Source organism: Euphorbia lathyris, chromosome 2 (assembly GCF_963576675.1).
Source record: "Euphorbia lathyris chromosome 2, ddEupLath1.1, whole genome shotgun sequence".
In the NCBI taxonomy this organism is placed as follows: domain Eukaryota; kingdom Viridiplantae; phylum Streptophyta; class Magnoliopsida; order Malpighiales; family Euphorbiaceae; genus Euphorbia; species Euphorbia lathyris.
This window is the reverse complement of record NC_088911.1, coordinates 115,228,770-115,251,606: the sequence shown is the minus strand read 5'-3', so window position 1 is coordinate 115,251,606 and position 22,837 is coordinate 115,228,770. Positions and strand designations below refer to the sequence as shown.

General features: G+C 34.3%; 1 pseudogene; it reads right to left on the bottom strand.

Annotated features, from left to right (window-relative positions):
• Nucleotides 1-9,260: 9,260 nt before the first annotated feature.
• The window catches only part of LOC136217391 (uncharacterized), a 32,228-nt pseudogene continuing 18,651 nt past the window's right edge, over nt 9,261-22,837 (bottom strand).

The following is a 22,837-nucleotide window of genomic DNA, read 5'->3' as shown; positions in this document are numbered from 1 at the left end:
CAGCTCTTGTGCTGATGGCTCAGCACCTCCACTTTGGTCAGTATGAGCTGAGTTCGGCTCGTCCTCCATGGGTTGGGTTGTCTTACCTGCAGGGTCAGTTTCATCAAAATCTACATGGACTGACTCTTCTACAACTTGGGTTCTTTTATTATAAATTCTATATGCTTTGTTGTTTGTTGAGTACCCTAAAAAGATTGCTTCGTCAGCTTTGGCATCAAACTTTGCTAAATTATCCTTAGTGTTGAGTATAAAACATTTACACCCAAAGGCACGAAAGTATCCAATATTGGGCTTTCGTCCTTTCCAAAGTTCATAAGGAGTTTTCTTTAATATAGGTCGTACCAAGGCCCTATTCAATATGTAACATGCTGTATTGACAGCTTCTCCCGAAAAATACTTTGGAAGCCTATTTTCACTCAGCATTGTCCTAGCAATTTCTACTATTGTCCTATTCTTCCTTTCAACAACTCCATTCTGTTGAGGAGTTCTAGGGGCAGAGAAATTGTGGTCAATACCATTAGTTTCACAGAATTCATCAAACATTTGGTTTTTGAATTCTCCACCATTATCACTTCTAATGTGAGCTACTCTTAGGTCTTTGTCATTTTCAAGCTTTTTGATTAATGTAGTAAACATCTCAAATGTTTCATCTTTGCTACTCAGCAAGATGATCCAAGTATACCTAGAGAAATCATCTACAATAACTAAGGAAAATTTCTTACCTCCCATGCTGAGTGGCTGGATAGGTCCGAAAAGATCCAAATGTAGTAATTCCAATGGTCTTTTGGTTGAGACAACATTTTTGCTATGAAAAGACTTTTTGGTTTGTTTACCTTGCTGACAAGCATTACAAAGTTGATCTTTTTCATACTTTAATTTGGGTAATCCCTCAACTAATTGCTTTCTAGCTAGTTTGGCAAGGAGGTCCATGCTGACATTCCCAAGTCTCCTATGCCATAGCCAGGAGTTGTCCTCTTTAGATACTAAGCATATATTATTTGAAAATTGTTTTTCTAAACTCAACATATAAACATTTTCTACACGAGGGGCTGTTAAAATCAAATCATTTGTTTTTCCCTCGAGTATTTGACATTGAGTATCATCAAATATAACCTTTCTTCCACTCTTGCAAAGCTGAGCTACACTTAGAAGATTATATTTGAGACCCTTAACTAAGGAGACTGACTCAATTCTGGGATTACCTCCAATAGTTCCTGAGCCAACTATCTTACCCTTCTTGTTGTCTCCAAAGCTTACACTACCTCCTCGTTTAAGCTCTAGTGTGATGAACTGAGTTTCATCACCTGTCATGTGTTTTGAGCATGCGCTGTCTATGTACCAAAGTTTTGACTTCTCCACGCATGTCAAGCTGACCTGCATTTTAAACTATTCATTTTTAGGTACCCAATTCCTTTTGGGTCCTTTCTTGTTAGTATAAACAGATGCAGAGTCATATTTTAGTTTGTGACGACATACTTTTGTAGTATGGCCACTTTTACCACAAAAGCCACACTAAGTTACCCTTTGAGGGTGATGTTGAGTGTGGTCAGCATTGTTGTGCTGAGCATGCCAGCACACCTTGGTAGTATGACCTTTCTTACCACAGAAGTCACATTGGACAGTCTGTTTGTTATGCCAGCATACAGCTTTTGTGTGTCCTTTCTTCCCACAACAGCTACATTGAGTAAACTGTTTATACTGACCAGTACCTGAGTACTCAGCATGGGGTTTATTCTTAGTCGAACCTTTTATTTGGTTCTGTATGGTGGTGACGTCCTTTTTCAGTTTCTTTGAATCTGATTGGACTTCCAAGACAAACTTGTGCATAATTTCTATGTTGCTATGCAATGTTGAGTTGTCTTGGAGGAGATATCGAAGATCACTTAATTTGACCTCCTCAATCTCGTCGCAGCGCCTGCTGAGTGCCTTAATCTTTTTGTTACACTTCTTAGTTAGTGTATATAAGTCACTCAGGGCATTTACCATTTCGTTTCTAAGCAAAAGTAAGGATGTTACCTCATTGTTGTTTTCCTCCTGCTCAGAATCTCTAGAGAGGTCACCTTGCTCAGATTGAGATTGGTCAGCTCCATCATCTGCCATAAAACATATGTTGGCTGTTTCATTTTGCTCAGCTTCAGATGATGTTGACTCATCACTGTCGCTCCACGTGGCTACCATTGCCTTTTTGCTTCCATTCTTATCTTTCTTCAGATTAGGACAGCTTGACTTAATATGCCTAGTTTGATGGCACTCATAACATGTGACAGGCTTGGAGCTGTCCTTTTTGTATCTGGTGTCACCGGACTCAGCTTTATATCTATCTCCTCTCTTGTATGGCCGCTTACTATTTCTTTCATTTCTTCTGAACAGCTTTTTCATTTTTCTAGTAAACATAGCCATTTCCTCATCATCAGTTGACTCAGCTTCTGTGGAGTCAGCTTTCATCACTAGTGATTTCTGTTTCTTATCCTCAGATTTTTCTTTTGCTTCAAAGTTTTTCATGGAAATTTCATGGGTCAGCAAGGAACCGATCAGCTCATCATATTTGTATGTGGTCAGGTCCTGAGCTTCCTCTACAGTTGTCTTCTTAGCTTGCCAGCTTTTGGGAAGACTTCGTAAGATTTTCTTCACTTGTTCTTCTTCAGTGAAGTTCTTCCCGAGTCTTTTGAGCTCATTTATTATGTTGGTAAACCTGGCATTCATTGCCGAGATGTCCTCATTGTCAGTCATCTCAAACAGTTCATATAATCGCATGTGCTGGTTTACTTTGGACTCCTTGACCTTGCTTGTGCCTTCATAAGTCACTTCCAGCTTCTTCCAGATCTCCTGTGCCGACTCACAACCTGAAATCTTATTGTATTCTGCAGCATCTAGAGCACAGTGAAGCATATTGATAGCCGAAGCATTATTTTGCAATTTTTTGAGGTCATCTTCTGTCCACTCAGTTTCACTCTTGATAAGTTTCTCATTATCAACAGTTTTGTAAGGTATATGTGGACCTTGAACTATTGCAAGCCATGCACTCATGTTTGTGGCTTGAATAAAGTTCTTCATCCTATTCATCCAGAATGTATAATTAGATCCAAAGAATAGGGGAGGCCGACTAATTGATAATCCCTCAGGAAGTATCTGTGTTGTTTGGTTTCCTGGAAGGAAACGAGTGATGTTTTCAGCCATTTACCGGGATCAGCTCAAGATTGTTAGATCTTTGAGTAGTGAGATTTTTGCTCTGATACCACTTGTTGGTCCCTAGTAATTAGTTCCAAGGGGGGGGATATGAACTAATTTAACTTTTTCGCTTTTAATTATGCTGACTTAATGCTATTTTAAGAGTTTATTAACTCAGCGTATTGGTCAGCATGGCCGATTGATTAGTCAGACAGTTTTAGTTCTATGCTGACTAAGACTGCTTGACTTGAGAGTTGGGAATTGACACTTGAGAGGTCAGCTTCCAACTCAGCACTCAGATTTACTCAGTTTCAGTTTTAACAATTTATAAACTGAGTAAATACAACAAGCAACACATGCATATATATATATATATATTGAGAGAAAGAGTTTAGAAGTTACTCAGCACGACTTATCCTGCTTCGGCCTCTCTGCCTACGTCCAGTCCCCAGTTCCTCCTGGGATTTTCAATCCAATACTGAGCTCTTTCAAGGTAGAGCACAAACCCTTTACAAGGCAGTGAGTATGCAAGAGTACGTCCTCTATTCGTCTACTCAGCTCCTACTAAGTACTACAACCCAGCACTTACATTTTTCTACCACTGAATGCTTACAACCAAGCACTCATCATACACTTTCAATATAACAATTGATAAAACACTTGTTCTCTTTTCAGTAAAGAACACTTTAGAAGATTACACAGAATCACTCTAGCATTTACACAAGGAATAGAAGATTTGGTGTAAGATCTTTTTGTATTTGAGTGCTTTGAAGATTTTCTCTCTTGTATTTTTCTTTTGATGCTTCGGCAAATGTCCAAGTGAAATCCTTGTCCATTTTATAGATGAATTCTGGAAATTAGACCGTTTGATTTTGGTGTGTCCGTTGATTCCAAAACGGCTCTTTTAGCAGACAGCTTCTGGTCAGCTTCAGTTTTGCAGGCTAATCCTGTCATCTGATTTCTTTAGGTGTCAGCCTTGTCTTCTTCCTACAGACTTGTCTTTTTGTGGCAGTTGTCTTTTACCAATAATCCATTGTCCCATGTTTCTTGGAATTAGTCTTCTGTGTATTTTCGAGACTTCAATTATTGGTGCAGAAGATTGGCAGACTTTGTCCTTTAGTGAACGGATCCTTCATGCTGTCCTGACTGTCACTCAGCTTCATTCGTTATCTTCGAATGTTCAACTTCCATGCTGAGTTCCTTCTTAGTCAGCTCCGTTCTGTTTATTCAATTCTGAAGGAGTCTTCTAATTTAGTCAGCTTCGTTCTGGCAACTTAGAAGAAGACTTCTGAGACTGAGTTCTACTCCACTCAGCTTCAATTCTTTTATGCTGAGTTCCGTTCCACTCAGCTTGTATTCCTTCATGCTGACTTTTGTCCTGACTTACTTTATATATATATTTTTGCACTCAATATTGAACAAACACATTAGTACAATTAAATCAAAGCATTTAAATTTAATTGCCTCTTAATCATGAATGATTTTGTGAAATCAAAATCTTGTGGAAAGGTGTTTCAACACATACCCTATCTTATCGAACTTCAAAACGATTTTGAGGTTGCGATACCAGTCGGTGAAGTTTGAACCGTTCAACTTGTTATCGGTAAGTATATTTTGCAGATTGGTTTTAGTCATGATTTTAAGAGTGTTTTAATTTAACCTGAGAGTGAGAAAGAGTAAACGTATGTTATTCCTTTGCTTTAAAGTACATCAATCTAAAATTATAGGTCTTTTAGTTCATTTTAAATTGCTCCAATTATTTTGCCAAATTAATAGCCCTCCATATTAATTCGAAGAATTTTACAAATCCTTTAGTGAGCTAGGATCCTAACTCCTGAGATTTCACTTTGAGTTTGCTCAACAAGCTTGTCTCATTTGTTAGGTAGATTCATGTAATCAATCACATCTTTAATGTGATTCCTAGGTTATTGAGTTACTAACCACATTAGTAACTAATATGCTATTCATATTAATCCCAACCATATTGCCCATTAGGTTATGATAACATGAGTTTGCTCATCCAATTACCATAATCTAATTTAAGTATTACCCCATATTCATGAAAGAATGATTTTCGATAATTCAGGTGTTACCATAAGACCCCGAGCTTGAGTATGCTCAACAACCCAAAGGCCCCCAGTACTGCCGGCTGAATTATAATATTAGGGAGGGGCAACGGATTTTAATAACTTGCTTATTTACTTAACTTTTAATTAGTGAGGGATTTTTTTATTTTAAGTCTCATAATCTAACTTAGTCTTGATTTGATTTAGCATACATCAGACACATACATTAGTGTTATGGACATATTATCTAAATTATTCAGTCGAGCCAGAGACGGAATTAAAGGCCAAACCTAGAGAAATACTAACTATTACACATTTCTCTTTAGGTCCTCCGTCTTCTCCATGGCGCCTTGAAATTACATATTAATTTCTATACTACTAAAGAAAACTTCAATTAACTTGAAGGGAATTAGATGAGAGGAGAAATTACAATAGATAGTAGAAAGGCAGGACTCGCAGGCCCTATTTCAAAAATACCAAAAGACTAAATAGAGGGTCCAAATATGTCCATAACTCCAAACATACATAGACTCAATTAAATAAATTTAATTGGTTGATTACATAAAATACTTATGTAATATTTAGGTTAATCACATTAACTCATCAAATTAACTTTCATCCAATTTTAATTCTAACAGTTTCGTATCTTCTATATTAACCTTTTAGATTAATACAACTATACAAAACTTTATTTATGCATGTCCCAATTATTTTGATTTCAATTCATTTAATACTTTTGATTTACAAATAGGTAAAACAAACTTTTAAATAAATTCTTTTATTCGATAATCAAAACAGAAAACTATTAATTTCTGAAACATATATATATATATATATATAATTATATTTAAAAACCATATTTTAAAATATACATGTTCCGGGCCGGGCCCTGAACACGTGGCTGCTACCGTTTGGCAGCAGCCACGCGTCTGGTCCGCAGCTGCCTCGCGGCAGCAGCGGCCAGACGTCATGCGATTGCTGCCGCGAGGCAGCAGTCCCACGACGGCAGTCGGGTTGCGCCTCACGAACTGCTGTCTTTTTTTTAAATATGTATATATATATATTGGTTTTAAAACGGTTTTAAAACGATTTTCAGAAAATAAGAAAACTTATTAAAGATTTTCCGTTTTATCTTTAGATTTAATAAAACTAACTTTTATCAATCTAACTATAAAACTAATAGTTTTGTCATAATGATTATCAACCATACTAATTAGCAACATATGCATAATCTATTTTAATTAACAATTAATTAAAACTTATTTATCTTTAGAATCAATTAATCAAAACAGTTTCGTTAATTAACCTAACTATAAATATTCATTCAATCTGATTGAAAAACTTCTTAATTTTCATATATGAAATAATGGATTTAACGCAGGCTCTGATACCACTGAAGGAAAATAGGCAAATGTTTGGCAGCGGAAATATAAAATTTTTAATCTTTTTCCATTAACCCAAGATCCGTTAATCGTTATTTCATATAAAGAGGGATAGAAGGAAATACCTTTTGATGTTCTATCTACCGTTGCAATCGAAGTGCCCACAACTCTTACTTCGAGTTCCCGAGCACAAGACAAAAACACAATTCAAAACCAAGTTAGAATTCAACCGTATGAAAGCAATCAAGAATAGATTGCCTCTAATTAATCAACACAAGATCAAGGAATAGAGAAAGAGATTGATAATCAATTGAAACGAAAGGAAGCGGTGAATAATCTCGTTCTCAACAAGGGGGTCGAAATTCTTCTCTTCGGTAGACACTGTGTTGTTCGAAATTTACACATAGGGGGGGTATATATACTCTCTTGTATCTAAACCCTAGTTAGATAGAATTAGGTTACTGAATAAGAATTTAATTCGGAATATAATTCTTATTTATTATCTATAATTATATCTAAATATAAAGATAATAATAATAACCTTTTAGGATAATAATAGGATCAATTTCATCTCATTAAACCTCCTAACTTATTTATCCTTTAATTAATTTAATTCACAATCATAATCTAATTAGGATTGCTTAAAATCAAATTAATTTCTTTATGTAATTTATACATAAAAATCGCCCCCTTGCTTACTGGGCCTTAGTGGACTCAGTTGGGCTTCCATCAATTAATTAACATATGTTTCTCTTTTGGGCTCCAAGTCTTATGTGTGACCCATTAGGTTCTTATTGCTTCTAGTCGTATGCAACTATTAAATTAATTTTCTCAGAATTATATTTAATCTTTGCATAACGGAATGAGTACGCGAAATGTGATTAGCAAATCCGAAACATTCCCCCAGAGCTATAAGAAGACATGTTGATTCTGTCGTTGACCTTTCCGTATTAGTTACAGTATAATTCGATCCTTTATCAACTACATCCTTGAACTGAATCTTATGACTATGGATAATGTCAAGTCACATATAGCGAGACGTTCGTTTTACTTGTACAGGCCGAGTTAACTCCAATTAGATAGGTTAAGTGAAATCTGTATTTCAAGTCTTAAGCTATCACCTTGCAAGGATTTAGAGTCAAGTCTTCCACAAGCGATCCTTGGACGTATCTCCCATTTATCGGGAGTGACAAATGCTCAATCCAATGTATAACTATCATGCAATTACTTCCTGTGATACCCAACGTCTGCCGTTCACACCCCAGAGTCATCTCTATTATGGATCGTGTTACAACAGGATCAAAGCATCACATTCCATAATCCAGAATCACTAATTAACATTCCTTTGAGTCTGAGGATTACTTATACCTATTAATACCAATGAGATGAACGGGTGACAAGGATAAATCTACCCATCCTGTTATCTCAAATCGGGTCCCCAATCCTAATGAACTCCCTTTCATTGGATCCATGCAACTGTCCAGATATCTGCACATCTGAAGCTTGTGAGATCAGCTTTCTGTCTCAACAGAAGACATTGTTACATGCAAGTCTCAACAGTGATATGTCAATCCTATTTCTAAACATATTACTTGACTTGGGGTAGTTTTAAGTTTATTATAAAGTTTCGTCCCACTTCATGCTTGTATGAACACTTTATAATCACTTTAAACAAACTTAGGGATTTCCTTTTATTAGACTTATTTAGTTCGTAAAAGAAGTTGCATTTATATATAGTTATGAAACCATATCTTATTAAAACAAATGATGCAAAGAACACTTCATTTGCATTAAGTTTATATCCTAGAACAATTGTCTATAGGACACTAAACCCCAACACTCATATATATAAAACAAACCGTAATATTTTGAATTCAATTTTTTTATATATATAATTTGATATCAACGGTAACCACAACCGTAATATTTTATTTCTACTATAAAACATCTCATTTAACCCATAAAAATCACATTCAATCTAAAAACCATCTTCTACTCTTAATATATTTTTGTGCAATGGATTCCAATAACTGATTAAAAGTAATGAAAATTAAATATTATATGACATGTGGGACCCGTGATTGTGACTAACCACTAGAGAGAATTTTTTATTGGAGTTGTTTTGTGGAGAAAGTTGTTAGAAATTGGTGAGGTGTAGTGGTTGGAGGGTGTGCAACTCTCCAACCACTAGAGTTGCTCTAAGAGCATCCTTAGTCCAAAGTAACAAACTTTGTTACTTTGGACCTCCACTCATAAAAAACAACACCCTAAAATTACATACCACTATAACACCTTATTACTTCAAATATTAGTAGACCCAACTTGTCATAAACCACTTTATATTTACTCAATTAACATACAATTAATAACTTTTACCCAATAAATAATTAATTCAATACTAATTATTAATACAAAAAATATTAACCTAAGATGATAATTAATTCAATATGCATTATTATTTTCATAAAATTAATTAATTATTATGAAATAAATTAGGACTATTGTGTGACTAATTATTTATTAAATAAAAAACTCTTACCAAAAAAAAAAATTTATTAAATAAAAAACACTCTTGGAATAAATCTTATTTTAATTAATTAATATACGGGTTACATACGATAAAATAACATAATTTTTACGAGAATCATACATTAAGGTCGGTGACTCCGAAATATTGCCATATATGTTCAACTAGATCGAGTTTTAGATTCATATGAGTGACTCTACTGCGGAGCTGTAAATCCCGTGCGAGGTAAGCCGCAAAATCAGGAGCGGGTCCTTGTCGAAGGTCTTCAATACCGACTGGTTCATATACTTCTACAGGATAACTTCTAGAGTAAAGGTGCCGCTCATCTTCGACAATCATGTTATGCAATATAATACAAGCTTCCATAATATCATGCATTTTACTTTGGTCCCAAAGCCTAGCTGGTCCACGAACAATTGCAAAGCGGGCTTGTAGTATGTTGAGCGATTTCCGCAAGTGCACGGTATACGCTTGTAGTAATAAAAGATATCGAACCCACAGGGAACGCTTTTTAACTAAAACTTATTTTAATTCAGTTTTATTCACGTCTTTAGGTTTAACTTAAAGAAAATCGTTTAATTAATTGTATTGGTTCGGATTAATTAGGATTAGATGAGAATATTATATTGAACTTAGAGAACAATTCTCTCTTGAGATTTCATTACAAGACAGACGCTTTCGTATTTGGAATAAATCAAAGGTATAAAACTTATTCTCATTAAGCAAAGAAAGCAACTATAACTTTAGTAGGATTATGAACATGGAATAATACAAGAATTTATGCAAGTAAATGGCTTTGAACCGTAGAAATCTCTCTGGATCGGAGCAGATTTCTACCTTAATCAAATTAGTATTTTATATCCGATAAGCCGTGCTCACGATCATATCATCCGTAAAAACTAATTCTTTCAAGTGTTCAACAAATTTTCTTTGTAAATTTGATTGTATAAAACGTTTTAATAAAAACACCAGTTTACCATTTTGAAAATCATTTTGTCAGAACAATATCAAAATAACAATAGGAAGAGTATATTGAATAAAATAAATGTATTATTAGTGAATTGTGAATCTTCACAAGTTAACAGAGAGGAAGAAACATAGATAGCATTTTGACGAAATCTTTGAGATCCGGGTTGTCAATCTTTCCCTCAAACTCCGTAGGTTTGTCAGACCCTTTTGCGCTTCAGCCATTAGTTCTTCTCACTGAATCTTCGGAATAGAGACCGCTAGGTCCACTACCAGAATGAGAATTTGTCTCTGATCAACCTTTGAAACTAAACTAATACTACTATGTTTATAACTAATCTAAGAACAACTTGTGTACATCAAGTTTGTTTGTATAGAAATGTAATCTAACTTTCTAACTCTTTCTGAATCAGAATTTCTTCAACATAATAACAACTCTCTAATTTCTCTAACTTTTTCCTACTCTAATTTCTGAAATGAATCACTTATTTATAGTTGGTGAATGGTTGTAATTGAAGGGTCCTGTCCGCTGGTGAAGGGTCGCTTTTATCCAAACGAACAGACGCGTTTTTTGGATTTCTGACATGTGAAAGCTGTGCAGAATTCTTCGCTGTCTCAACTGAGATTCTGAAAATCTCAGTCGTGACAGGGGGCACAGAGGAAGGCTGAAAATTTCGATCATTGGGTGACTGTCATTAGCGTGTCGCGACTGAGATTCTGAAAATCTCAGTCGCGACAGGGGTATTCTTCCCCGTCTCTCGGCTGCTTCTTGTCTCCTTGAGTCGGTCTTTTGATTAACACGTATTTTTGGCACGTAACTTAGGTTTTCCCCTCGTTTTTGCTCCGTTTTAGCTCCTATTTGGATTTAACCAAATAATTAAGTACCTTGTATCAAAGAAGTATACAAAGACGTAAAAGTACTCTAAATGAATATAATTAGCACGATTTCACTTAAATTTAACGTATTTATATATGATATTTTAGGTATATTTTGGGCTTAACAAGCTCCCACACTTAAGCTTTTGCTAGTCCCGAGCAAAATTTCACTGAATTTATTCTTTAATCAATCTCTTTATAAATAGAACATATATCCATATATTCCTCTTTAAATTAGTTAAACCGAAAGAAAAACTTTTCATGGTAAATTTATACGCAAAGTATCAAACTAGCTAGTGTAAAGGAGATATATCATTCGTCTTGTATCTCAATTTTTATATTGAAGCATTCGGGACGGTGTAAGCACGCATGTTTTCGAATCTTTCGTCTCAAGGCATTTCAAAGCACAAAATTTCCTTTCCCAAACCTAAACTATTACAAATATAGATTTATTAAGGACTTAGGTTTAATATATTTACTTAGTCACGCCCGTGATAAGGGTGGTCTCGTCCGTGACTTTATATGAATTAATTTGCTTTTGTGTTCGTTTAAGAGGTACCGACCATGCCATGGGTGGACGCAATCGTTACTTAAAACTTTAAACACGTTTAATTTTGCTTTAATTTCTAACGTTCCTTTCATACCTCGACCGTGATAAGGGTGGTCGCAATCGTGGCCAAAAGTACCGTTTGTTTACTTTTTCTTTCCTTTCATACCTCGATTGTGATAAGGTTGGTCTCAATCGTGGCCAAAAGTTAAGAATACGACTACTTGATTTAATTAACATGTAAATAAAATTGGGAAAGAAAAATAGCACATTCATCCTATATTGACTTGAAATTCAACATGTATTATGGATAAAGTTTTCTTAAAAACTTCAATTGGTTTTTTAATATAAGACGAAAAGCATACCGAGCTAAAAAGCTAAAGTTTGTTAGTTCGATTTATGCCTATAAACCTAATTGAAAATTGAAAATAAGATTTATATTTATCATGAACTCATGATATAAAATAGAGATTTGAAACTAAAGAAATTTTACTTATATACATTTACTCGAGACGTTTTGATAAAAAGCGTTTCAGAGATTTGTAAAATAATTTGTAAAAATATTGCCCGTATAGAAATATCATTTCTAACAATAATGATAACCTTAAAATATGTTAAACATTATTTTGAAAGTTGAATTGTTTGAAACATATGAAATATATACTTAACAAAAATTTACGTTTATGAAAAATTGTCATTATTTTTGAAAAATGTTGCACTTTATATAAAAAGGTTAGGGGTGAGCATGGTCCGGTTCGGTTTAAAAACCGAACCGAACCAAAAAAAATCGAACCAAATAAAGGCAAATTTTATAAACCGAACCAAACCGAATTTTAATTCGGTTCGGTTCGAACCGAACCAAACTATTTCGGTTTGGTTCGGTTTGGTTCTATTCCGAACCGAATTAGAGGATTTATATATATTTTTATGAAGTGTGCCAATTTACCACCATCCTGCATAATAAATTAGAAATCATCAAAATCTTAAAAAATTGTTGCTGTAACTTTTTTTGTACAACTTTTATTTCATAATTTTAAACCAATTCATATATAATAATTAAAATTTTATACCTATACCAATTCATGTAGTGTTGATGTAACTTTTAGAAGTTTGAGCTCCTCTTAATTTAATTCTCTGCTTATAATGTTCTAAGTTTTTTTTTAAATACACAAAAAATAATAAATGGATGGGCTTAATTAAATACTACAGAATTAATTTGATTTGTCTTATTTTTTCGGGCTATATAAGTAGTGGGATGGGCAGTATGTTATGTATAATTCGGTTTGTTTGATTTTTTCAGTTTATACCCAAACCAAACCGAATCGAACCAAAAACCAAAGTTGTAAAAAAAAAAGAACCGAACCAAACCGAATTACAATTTGGTTCGGTTTGGTTCGTTTTTTTTAATTCGGTTTTTTCGGTTTTTGGTTTATGGTTCGGTTTTGCTCACCCCTAAAAAAGGTTGCATTTCTGTTTTGAAAATGTTGCATTATATATTTTACTTAAACATTAATAACAACATGCATTTATACTTAAATAAATATCATTCATTCTCATTCGTTGCATTCATTCGTACTTAAAATTAAAATGAATATGAAATATCTCCTCCCACACTTAATTTGGACCATGTCCTCATTGGTGCAAAAAGCGATAAAACACGAAAACTAGTACGAAATCAAACCATACGAATTTGAATTAAAAATATGGTACGATATCATTCAAACATAATAATAAAGATAATTGTACCAAACATAAGTAGAAATATTGTACCAAACTTAACAAAACATAATAACGAAAATGAGTTAAAGATAGAAAGGATAAAACCTATCAAGGTGAACTCGGTGGGGGAAGGTGTAGTCGCAACTCCTTGGCGTCGGAAGAAAGATAGCAACCGGCGACGAGTAGGCTTGTGCCCATGTCTCAAAGTAGTGATATTGGCATCCACCGTGTTTATCCTCGAACTCATTTCGGTATTGTTGGCAACGACCTCATCTAACCGCAAATGCATTTGACGGTTATTCTCGTTCATTTGTGTCAAAACACGTTGCCATCCAACTTGTTCTTCAACATTTGGTTCCTCATTTGCTTGCTCTTGGGCATTGGCATCAACATTCTCCTCCTCCTCCTCTTCATATTCCTCATCATGCTCCTCATCATCTTCTTGGGCACCTAATCCTTGAGAACTTGAAGCTTCACCACCCAAAGTAGCAAAAATACGTCTTGTACGATCCTCGTATGATATAAAAGCAGGTGGTCCCAATTTTTTCAACAAATTGTCTCTTTGAAGTGCCGTAATATCCAAGGAAGGCAAACCAACATGAGGCACATTTTGATAATCCGCTAATTCACCCCGAGCACCCAAAACAATGCCGGTAATTAAATTACCCATTGGCACTTGCTTATTACGTGAAGCGGAAGCTCAGACCAAATTAGTAAATATCATTCCAATACTATCAATGGTCAAATTCTTAAAAATACAATCTAACACAAACAAGTCACGGATTTGCACCTTTGAACTCTCAACCCGACCAAATAAAGAGAAGGATAAAAATTTGTGAAAGAAAAAGATACAATTATCCTTAATTAATTTGCTAGATGTGTTCTTCGGATGAAAAACATCTAGGCCGGTCAAAGATTGCCAAACCGTGTGTGCATCAAACTTCTTTGGTTTTGAATAAAAATCTTGAGTAGGAAAACCAGACCAACGGCCCATCGCCGCATACCCGACCTCAAAACGAATATCATTATTTCGAAAAGAAATAATACCTCTCTTCTTATCATAAGTTAGAGTGACCAAAAACTCCATAATATGCGATTTATTACTAGGAAAACGCATACTAGCAAATTTTGTCCAACCAAGCACGGATAAAAATTCATCAATACGTTCGGTAAAAGAAAATACGTTTACCGTGTCAGTATCGATAAAAGGCATGTCGACGAACTCTATCTGGGTATGTGAAAAGTGGCGAAATTTACGTCCTTCTGCCTCCGTCGTAATATCGAACGGTGCTCCATATTGAACTCGTAATCTATTGATTTCAGTGGCTTTGGTTTTGTTAGCAACTCTTTTTTCTCTAGGTATTTTTTGTGTGTGAAATTGATGAAAGAGATGAAGAAATTTGAAAGAGATAAATGGTAGAGTAAAGATAATGGTGGTGATTTAGGGAAGAAGATGAATAGGGTAAAGATATATTGAGAAGGTGAGTGAATCTTGGTTTTTGGGAAGAGTAAAAGTTGATTGATTGGTGTAAATAGAAGTGATTTATATAGGTGTAAGTTATAGGTATTGATTAGGATAGATTAAGAGGTATGTAATTAGAGTAGAAAAAGGAATAAATGCAAAACTCTCCCCAAATCTCGTCATACCAGTCGCGTGTCACGACTGAGATTTTCAAAATCTCAGTCGCGATAGCAAGCATTCCAGGGGATTAAATCTTCTGAAAATTTGCTCATTCGCTGTCTCAACCGAGATTTCAGAATCTCAACTGAGATTCTGGAATTTCTGGCTAAAAACTGCATATTTTTGACAATATCAACATGATTAATTCAACTCCTCTTGTAATTAAGTAACATTAATGCTAAGTTTAATTCCTGAAAACAAAACTGAAATATTAAATTGAAGGAAAACCTAAGGTTTTGCCTTAATTAAAAGAAATTAATGAAATAATTAATGCACTTTATTAATCATAATGAAGATAAATACATTAAATACCTTATTACATATATACATAAAAACATCTATGCAGAGAGAAAAAAAAACAGCAATCATATGTACACTATTTACAAACAAACAATATAAATTTAAATAGTATCCATATGAATTGGAATACGACGTGCATTGGCCCTGTCAATCTTCGCTTGAATGAAGATTTGCCTTTCTCCAGGAGAAAGAAATTTTGGACCAGAACGAAACTCTCTCTTTACAAGTCCCTCATTTTCCAGAAACTCGTAATTAAGAATAGGAAATGGTTCCTTATCAGTCCAAGGAACAGAAACTGATCCATTGGTTCCTAGAATTATTCCACATATAATATTCCCAAACCCTATTGTCCGATTCTTCGAACGGGAAGCGGCAACTAATCCCTCCATCAAAATCTTTGAGGAATTAACTGTGTTACCTTGGAAAATATCACTTAGCATATACAAATCTGTATCCTAGACGACACTGCTTCTGACTCGACCAAATAGGCTATGACAGAGAAATTTGTGAAGAAACAATATGGAGTTAGAATTTATTGATTTGTTGTAGGCAAGACGTGGATTGAATCTCCAAAATCCCGTCAACATTCTCCAGATATCTGTAGAAGTCATATCTCTGCCAGGATGGTGCGAAGTGGTGTCCCATGGCGGAAAACCAAACCAAGAATGAAGTTTAGGATATCCAAAAGTGAATATCTTACCCTCACATCGAAAACTGAGATGAACACGCCTCTTATTGACGAAACAAACAGTAGACAGAAACTCTAGAACCCAATTTCCAATAATAGGAAACTTCATGGATGCAAACTTGGTCCATCCCAAGTTTGTCAGATAGCGATTCATGTCATCGCTTATCCCGAGTTCTTCGTTCAGGAACTCGTCCAGATACAACATGCCACAAAATTGTGCATATCTAAACTGCAAATATTGTTTCCCCTCATCATGATTGTAGATTGGAAACCATGCTTAATAGCGTGAAGAGATATCAACACGCTTGCCACGAGCAGAAGTGTTCTTCCTAGCATTTTTCAGAGATTTGGTCATGTTTGTGAATAAGATTGTGTCTGTAGGCTTTAGAAATGAAGAAAGAAATTCAGAATTCTGAAAGAGATGAAATGTAATGAAGGAATTCTGAATCTACAGGAATATATAGGTTACAGAAGTGAAAAGTTGTGTCTATTGGGAATGAAAAGGTGTAAAACTGATACCTTTTGAAAAAAACTAACTGAATATCTCAACTGAGATTTCTGTAATCTCTTACAGTTATTTCAAAATGTTAAAATACTGAAAATCTCAACTGAGATTTCCGGAATCTCAACTGAGAATTCCTAATTCTGAAACATGGAGAATCTCAACAGAGATTTCTAAATATATATTTTACTCAAAAACACTTAACACTTTATGAAAATTTTCAAAACATGACTAGATTAGAATTTAATTTTACAAAACCTTATTTGTACACAAATTCAAAAATAAAAATAAATAAAAATAAAAACAAAAATAAATTAACCTAAAAATTAAAATAAAAATAGATTAAATTAAAAAGAAAGAAAAATAAAAATTATGAACAAATAATTAGAAAAACTAAAAATTAAAAATATGAAAACTAAATAAATTAATTTTCATAGAATTCGTCCACGAATTCAATTGCTTGAATTGGAGCTCCTTCGTAATAAATTTTGCATCGATTACCGTTGACCTTAAATCGATCGCCTTTGGAATTTTCTAGCTCTAAAGCTCCATAATCAAATGTTTTAACAACCACAAACAGTCCATTCCATCTAGACTTGAGCTTACCTGAAAATAATTTTAATCTGGAATTAAAAAGTAAAACTTTATCTCCAACATTAAAGCTTTTAACTCTAATTCTGGCATCATGCCATTTTTTAACTTTTTCCTTATAAACCCTTGCATTTTCGTAGGATAAATAGCGTAATTCATCCAACTCGTTTAAGTCGAACAAACGTTTTTTTCCTGCGCTTTGCAAATCATAATTAAGGGTTTTTATAGCCCAATATGCTTTATGTTCTAACTCTACTGGCAAATGACAAGCTTTACCATAGACTAGTCTATAAGGTGTCATTCCTATAGGTGTTTTAAATGCAGTACGGTATGCCCATAACGCATCGTTAAGTTTATGTGCCCAGTCTCTTCTAGAAGACGAAACTGTTTTTTCAAGTATCCATTTGAGTTCTCTATTTGATATTTCTGCTTGACCATTCGTTTGAGGATGGTATGGCGTAGATACACGGTGGTGTACTTCGTATTTTCTCATAAGCGACTCAAAGCTTCTATTTATGAAATGAGTACCTCCATCGCTTACCATAACTCTAGGGACTCCAAATCGGCAAAATATTTCATTTAAAAACTTAACAACTACCTTAGATTCATTTGTCGGGGTTGCAATTGCTTCAACCCACTTTGAAACATAATCTATGGCTACTAATATATAGTTTTTGCCAAAAGAAGGAGGAAAAGGACCCATGAAATCGATTCCCCACACGTCGAATATTTCAACTTCCAACATGTTTGTGAGAGGCATCTCATCTTTCCTTCCTAAATTTCCGGTTCTTTGACATTTATCACAACGGATAATAAATGAACGAACGTCTTTAAATAGGGTAGGCCAAAAGAATCCACATTCTAATATTCTAGCTACTGTTTTGCTTATGCTGTTATGACCTCCATAAGCGCTTGCATGACATTCCAACATTATAGAGTCATATTCAAACTCACTAACACATCTCCTAAGCATTCCATCGCCGCATGTTTTGAACAAAAATGGATCTTCCCAAAAACATCTCTTAACTTCCGAAAAGAATTTCTTCTGTTGCTGAGAATTTAATCCATCTTGTACAACATGAGCATCTAAGTAATTGGCTATATCCGCATACCATGGTGCTATGACACTTTTTACTTGCATGAGATATTCATCGGGGAAATCATCTCGAATGACTAATGTTTCACCGATGGGACCGTTTTCATCTTTAAGTCTTGATAGATGATCGACGACAAGGTTTTCAATTCCCTTTTTATCTTTAATCTCTATGTCAAATTCTTGTAATAACAGGACCCATCTAATAAGACACGGTTTTGCATCTTTCTTAGCAAATATATATCTTAAAGCTGCATGATCGGTATAAATGATGACTTTAGATCCTAGCAGGTATGACCTAAACTTATCACATGCAAACACTACCGCTAACATTTCTTTTTCAGTTGTGGTGTAATTTAACTGTGCACCGGACAATGTGTGAATCGCATAATATATAACATGAAGTTTCTTATCATTCCTTTGACCTAATACACATCCTACAGCTAAGTCACTTGCATCACACATAATTTCGAAAAGGTAAATTCCAATCGGGTTTTGATATTATAGGTGTACTGACTAAAGCTGTTTTCAATGTATTGAAAGCTTGTAAACAATCCTCATTAAAATCAAAAGTTGAATCTTTCATATGCAAATTAGTAAGTGGTTTGGAAATTACAGAGAAGTTCTTTATAAATCTCCTGTAAAAACCTGCATGACCTAAAAATGACATTACTCCCTTAAGAGTAGTTGGTGGGGGTAATTTTTCTATAACTGAAGTCTTTGCTTGATCCACTTCTAAACCTTTTTCAGATATCTTATGACCTAAAACAATCCCTTCGTCTACCATGAATGTTGGGGGTTTAGTGTCCTATAGACAATTGTTCTAGGATACAAACTTAATGTAAATGAATTGTTCTTTATATCATTTGTTTTAATGAGATATATGTTTTATAACTATATAAAGGCAATCCCTTTTAAGCATTAAATAAAGTCTAATAAAAGGAAATCCGTAAGTTTATTTAAAGTGATTATAAAGTGTTCATACAAGCATGAAGTGAGACAAAACTTTATAATAAACTAATAAACTTAAAACCACCCCAAGTCAAGTGGTATGTTTAGGATTGATATATCACTGTTGAGACTTGTATGTAACAATGTCTTCTGTCCGACAGAAAGCTGATCTCACAAGCTTCATATATACAGATATCTGGACAGTTACATAGATCCGATGAAAAGTTGTTCATTAGGATTGGGGATCCGATTTGAGATAACAGGATGGGTAGATTCGTCCTTGTCACCTGTTCATCTCATTGGTATTAATAGGTATAACTAATCCTCAGACTCAAAGGAATATTAATTGGTATTCTGGATTACGGAATGTGACGCTTTGACTCTGGTGTAACACGATCCTTAACAGAGATGACTCTGGGGTGTGAACAGTAGACGTTGGGTATCACAGGAAGTGATTGCGGGATCGTTATATATTGGATTGAGCATTTATCACTCCCGATGAATGGGAGATACATCCAAGGATCGCTTGTGGAAGACTCGACTCTAAATCCTTGCAAGGTGATAGCTTAAGACTTGAAATACAGATTTCACTTAACCTATCTATTTGAGTTGACTCGGCCTGTACAAGTAAAACGAACGTCTCGCTATATGTGACTTGACATCATCCATAGTCATAAGATTCAGTTTAAGGATGTAGTTGATAAAGGATCGAATTATACTGTAACTAATACTGAAAGGTTAACGACAGAATCAACCTGTCTTCTTATAGCTCCGGGGGAATGATTATGGACTTGCTAATCACATACTCTGTACATCATTCCGTTATGCAAAGATTAAATATAATTCTTTGAAAATTAATTTAATAACGTTGCATACGGCTAGAAGCAATAAGAACCTAATGTGTCACACATAAGACTTGGAACCTAAAAGAGAGATAGATGTTAATTAATTGATGGAAGCCCAATTGAGCCCAAAAAGGCCCATGGACCAAGGGGGGGTCAAAATTCATGTAATTAAATACATGAATAATTAATTTGATTTTGTTATTCCTAATTAGATTAGGATTATGAATTAAATTAGTTAAGAGATAAATAAGTTAGGAGTTTTAATTAGATTAAAATACTCCTATTATTATCCAATAAGGTTATTATTATTATCCTTAATATATTAGATATATAATGAGATAATAATTAGGAATTCTATTCCGAATTGAATTCCTATTCAGTAACCTAATTCTATCTAACTAGGGATTAGATACAAGAGATTATAAATACCCCCCTAGTGATTTTCGAAATCCCCTAAGTGCATTCCTACTGAGATTTTCGAAATCCCTATGGTGAGAGAGAGAAAATTTGACACCCCTAGTTCGAGGACGAGATTTCTCTACGGCTTCCTTTGATCAATTGATTTAATCTATTTCTTTTATCCTTGATCTTGTGTTGATTAGTTAGAGGCAATCTACTTTGGTTGCTATTCAACGGTTGATTCTAAATTAATCTTCCCGTGTTTTATTTCGTGTTTGGGAACTCGGAGAAGAGTTGTGGGCACTTCATTAACAACGGTAGATTGATCATCAAGAGGTAATTCTTCTTATCCCTCTTTATATGAAATAACGATTAACGGATCCTATGGTTAAATGGAAATAGGTTAAAATTTTTATATTTCCGCTGCTATACCTTAGCCTAATTTCCAACAGTGGTATCAGAGCCATCGTTAAATCCGTTATTTCATATATGAAAATTTAAAAGTTTTTCAATAGGATTGAATAAATATTTATAGTTAGGGTTAATTAACAAATTGTTTGATTAATTAATTCTAAGGATAAATAAGTTTTAATTAATTGTTAATTAAAATAGATTATGCGTATGTTCCTAATTATTTTGGTTGATAATCATTATAACGAAATCTATTAGTTTTATAGTTAGATTGATAAAATCAGTTTTATTAATTCTAAAGATAAAACGGAAATCTATAGTAGTTTTTCCTATTTTCTGAAAATCGTTTTAAAACCGTTTTAGAACTGATATATATATATTTAAAATTGTTTTATAAAAAAAATAAATAAATACGACAGCAGCCCGAGTCGCGCCTCGCGGCGCGACTGGCCGCTGTCGCGCGGCGCCTGGCCGCCGCTGCCGTAAGGCAGCGGCGTCCCATCCGCCCTAGGGCTGCTGCCAATCGGTAGCAGCCCACTCTCGGGTCCGGCCCGAGACCCACTTGATTTTAAATTGTTTAAAATCGTTTTGTTGTATTTAAATATATATGTTTCAGAAATTGATAGTTTTCTGTTTTGATTATCGAATGAAAATTTGTTTAAAAGTTTGTTTTACCAATTTGTAAATCAAAATGTTAAATGAATTAAAATCGAAATAATTGGGACGTGCATAATTAAAGTTTTGTATAGTTATATTAATCTAAAGATTAATATAAAAGATACGAAACTATTAGAAGTAAAATTGGATGAAAGTTAATTTGATAAGTTAATGTGATTAACATAAATATTACATAAGATAGTTATGTAATGAACCAATTAAATGTATTTAATTGAGTCTATGCATGTTTGGAGTTATGGACATATTTGGACCCCCTTTTAGTCTTTTGGTATTTTTGAAATAGGGCCTGCGAGTCCTGCCTTTCTACTATCTATTGTAATTTCTCCTCTCATCTAATTCCCTTCAATTCAATTGAAGTTTTCTTTAGTAGTATAGAAATTAATATGTAATTTCAAGGCGCCATGGAGAAGACGGAGGACCTAAAGAGAAATATGTAATAGTTAGTATTTCCTTAGGTTTGCCCTTTTATTCCGTCTCTGGCTCGACGGAATAATTTAGATGATATGTCCATAACGCCAATGTATGTGAATGTATGTATCTGATGTATGCTAAAGCAAATCAAGACTAAGTTAGATTATGCGACCTAAAATAAAATCCCTCATTAAAAAGTTAAGTAAATAAACAAGTTATTAAAATCGGTTGCCCCTCCCTAATATTATAATTCAACCGGCAGTGCTGAGGGCTTTTGGGTTGTTGAGCAAACTCAAGCTCGGGGTCCTTTCGGTAACACCTGAATTATCGAAAATTACTTTTCATAAATATGGGGTAATACTTAAATTAGATTATGATAATTGGATGAGCAAACTCATGTTGTCATAAACTAATGGGCAAGATGGTTGGGATTAATGTGAATAGCATATTAGTTACTAATGTGGTTAGTAACCCAATAACCTAGTAATCACATTAAAGATGTGATTGATTACATGAATCTACCTAACGAATGAGACTAGCTTGTTGAGCAAACTCAAGGCGAAATCTCAGGAGTTAGGATCCTAGCTCACTAAAGGATTTGTGAAATTCTTCGAATTAATATGGAGGGCTATTAATTTGGCAAAATAGTGGGAGCAATCTAAAATAAACTAAAAGGCCTATAATTTTAGATTGATATACTTTAAGCAAATGAATGACATACGTTTACTCTTTCTCACTCTCAGGTTTAATTAAACACACTCTTAAAATCATGACTAAAACCAATCTGCAAAACATTCTTACCGATAACAAATTGAATGGTTCAAACTTCACCGACTGGTTTCGTAACCTCAAAATTGTTTTGAAGTTCGATAAGATAGGGTATGTACTTGATACAACAATACCCCCTATCCCTGCTGATGATGCTCCCATTGAGGAAATTGATGCTTACCAGACGCACAAGGCTGATGATGATCATGCCGGATGCATCATACTTGCATCGATGACACCGGAATTACAAAGGCAACATGAGGAAATG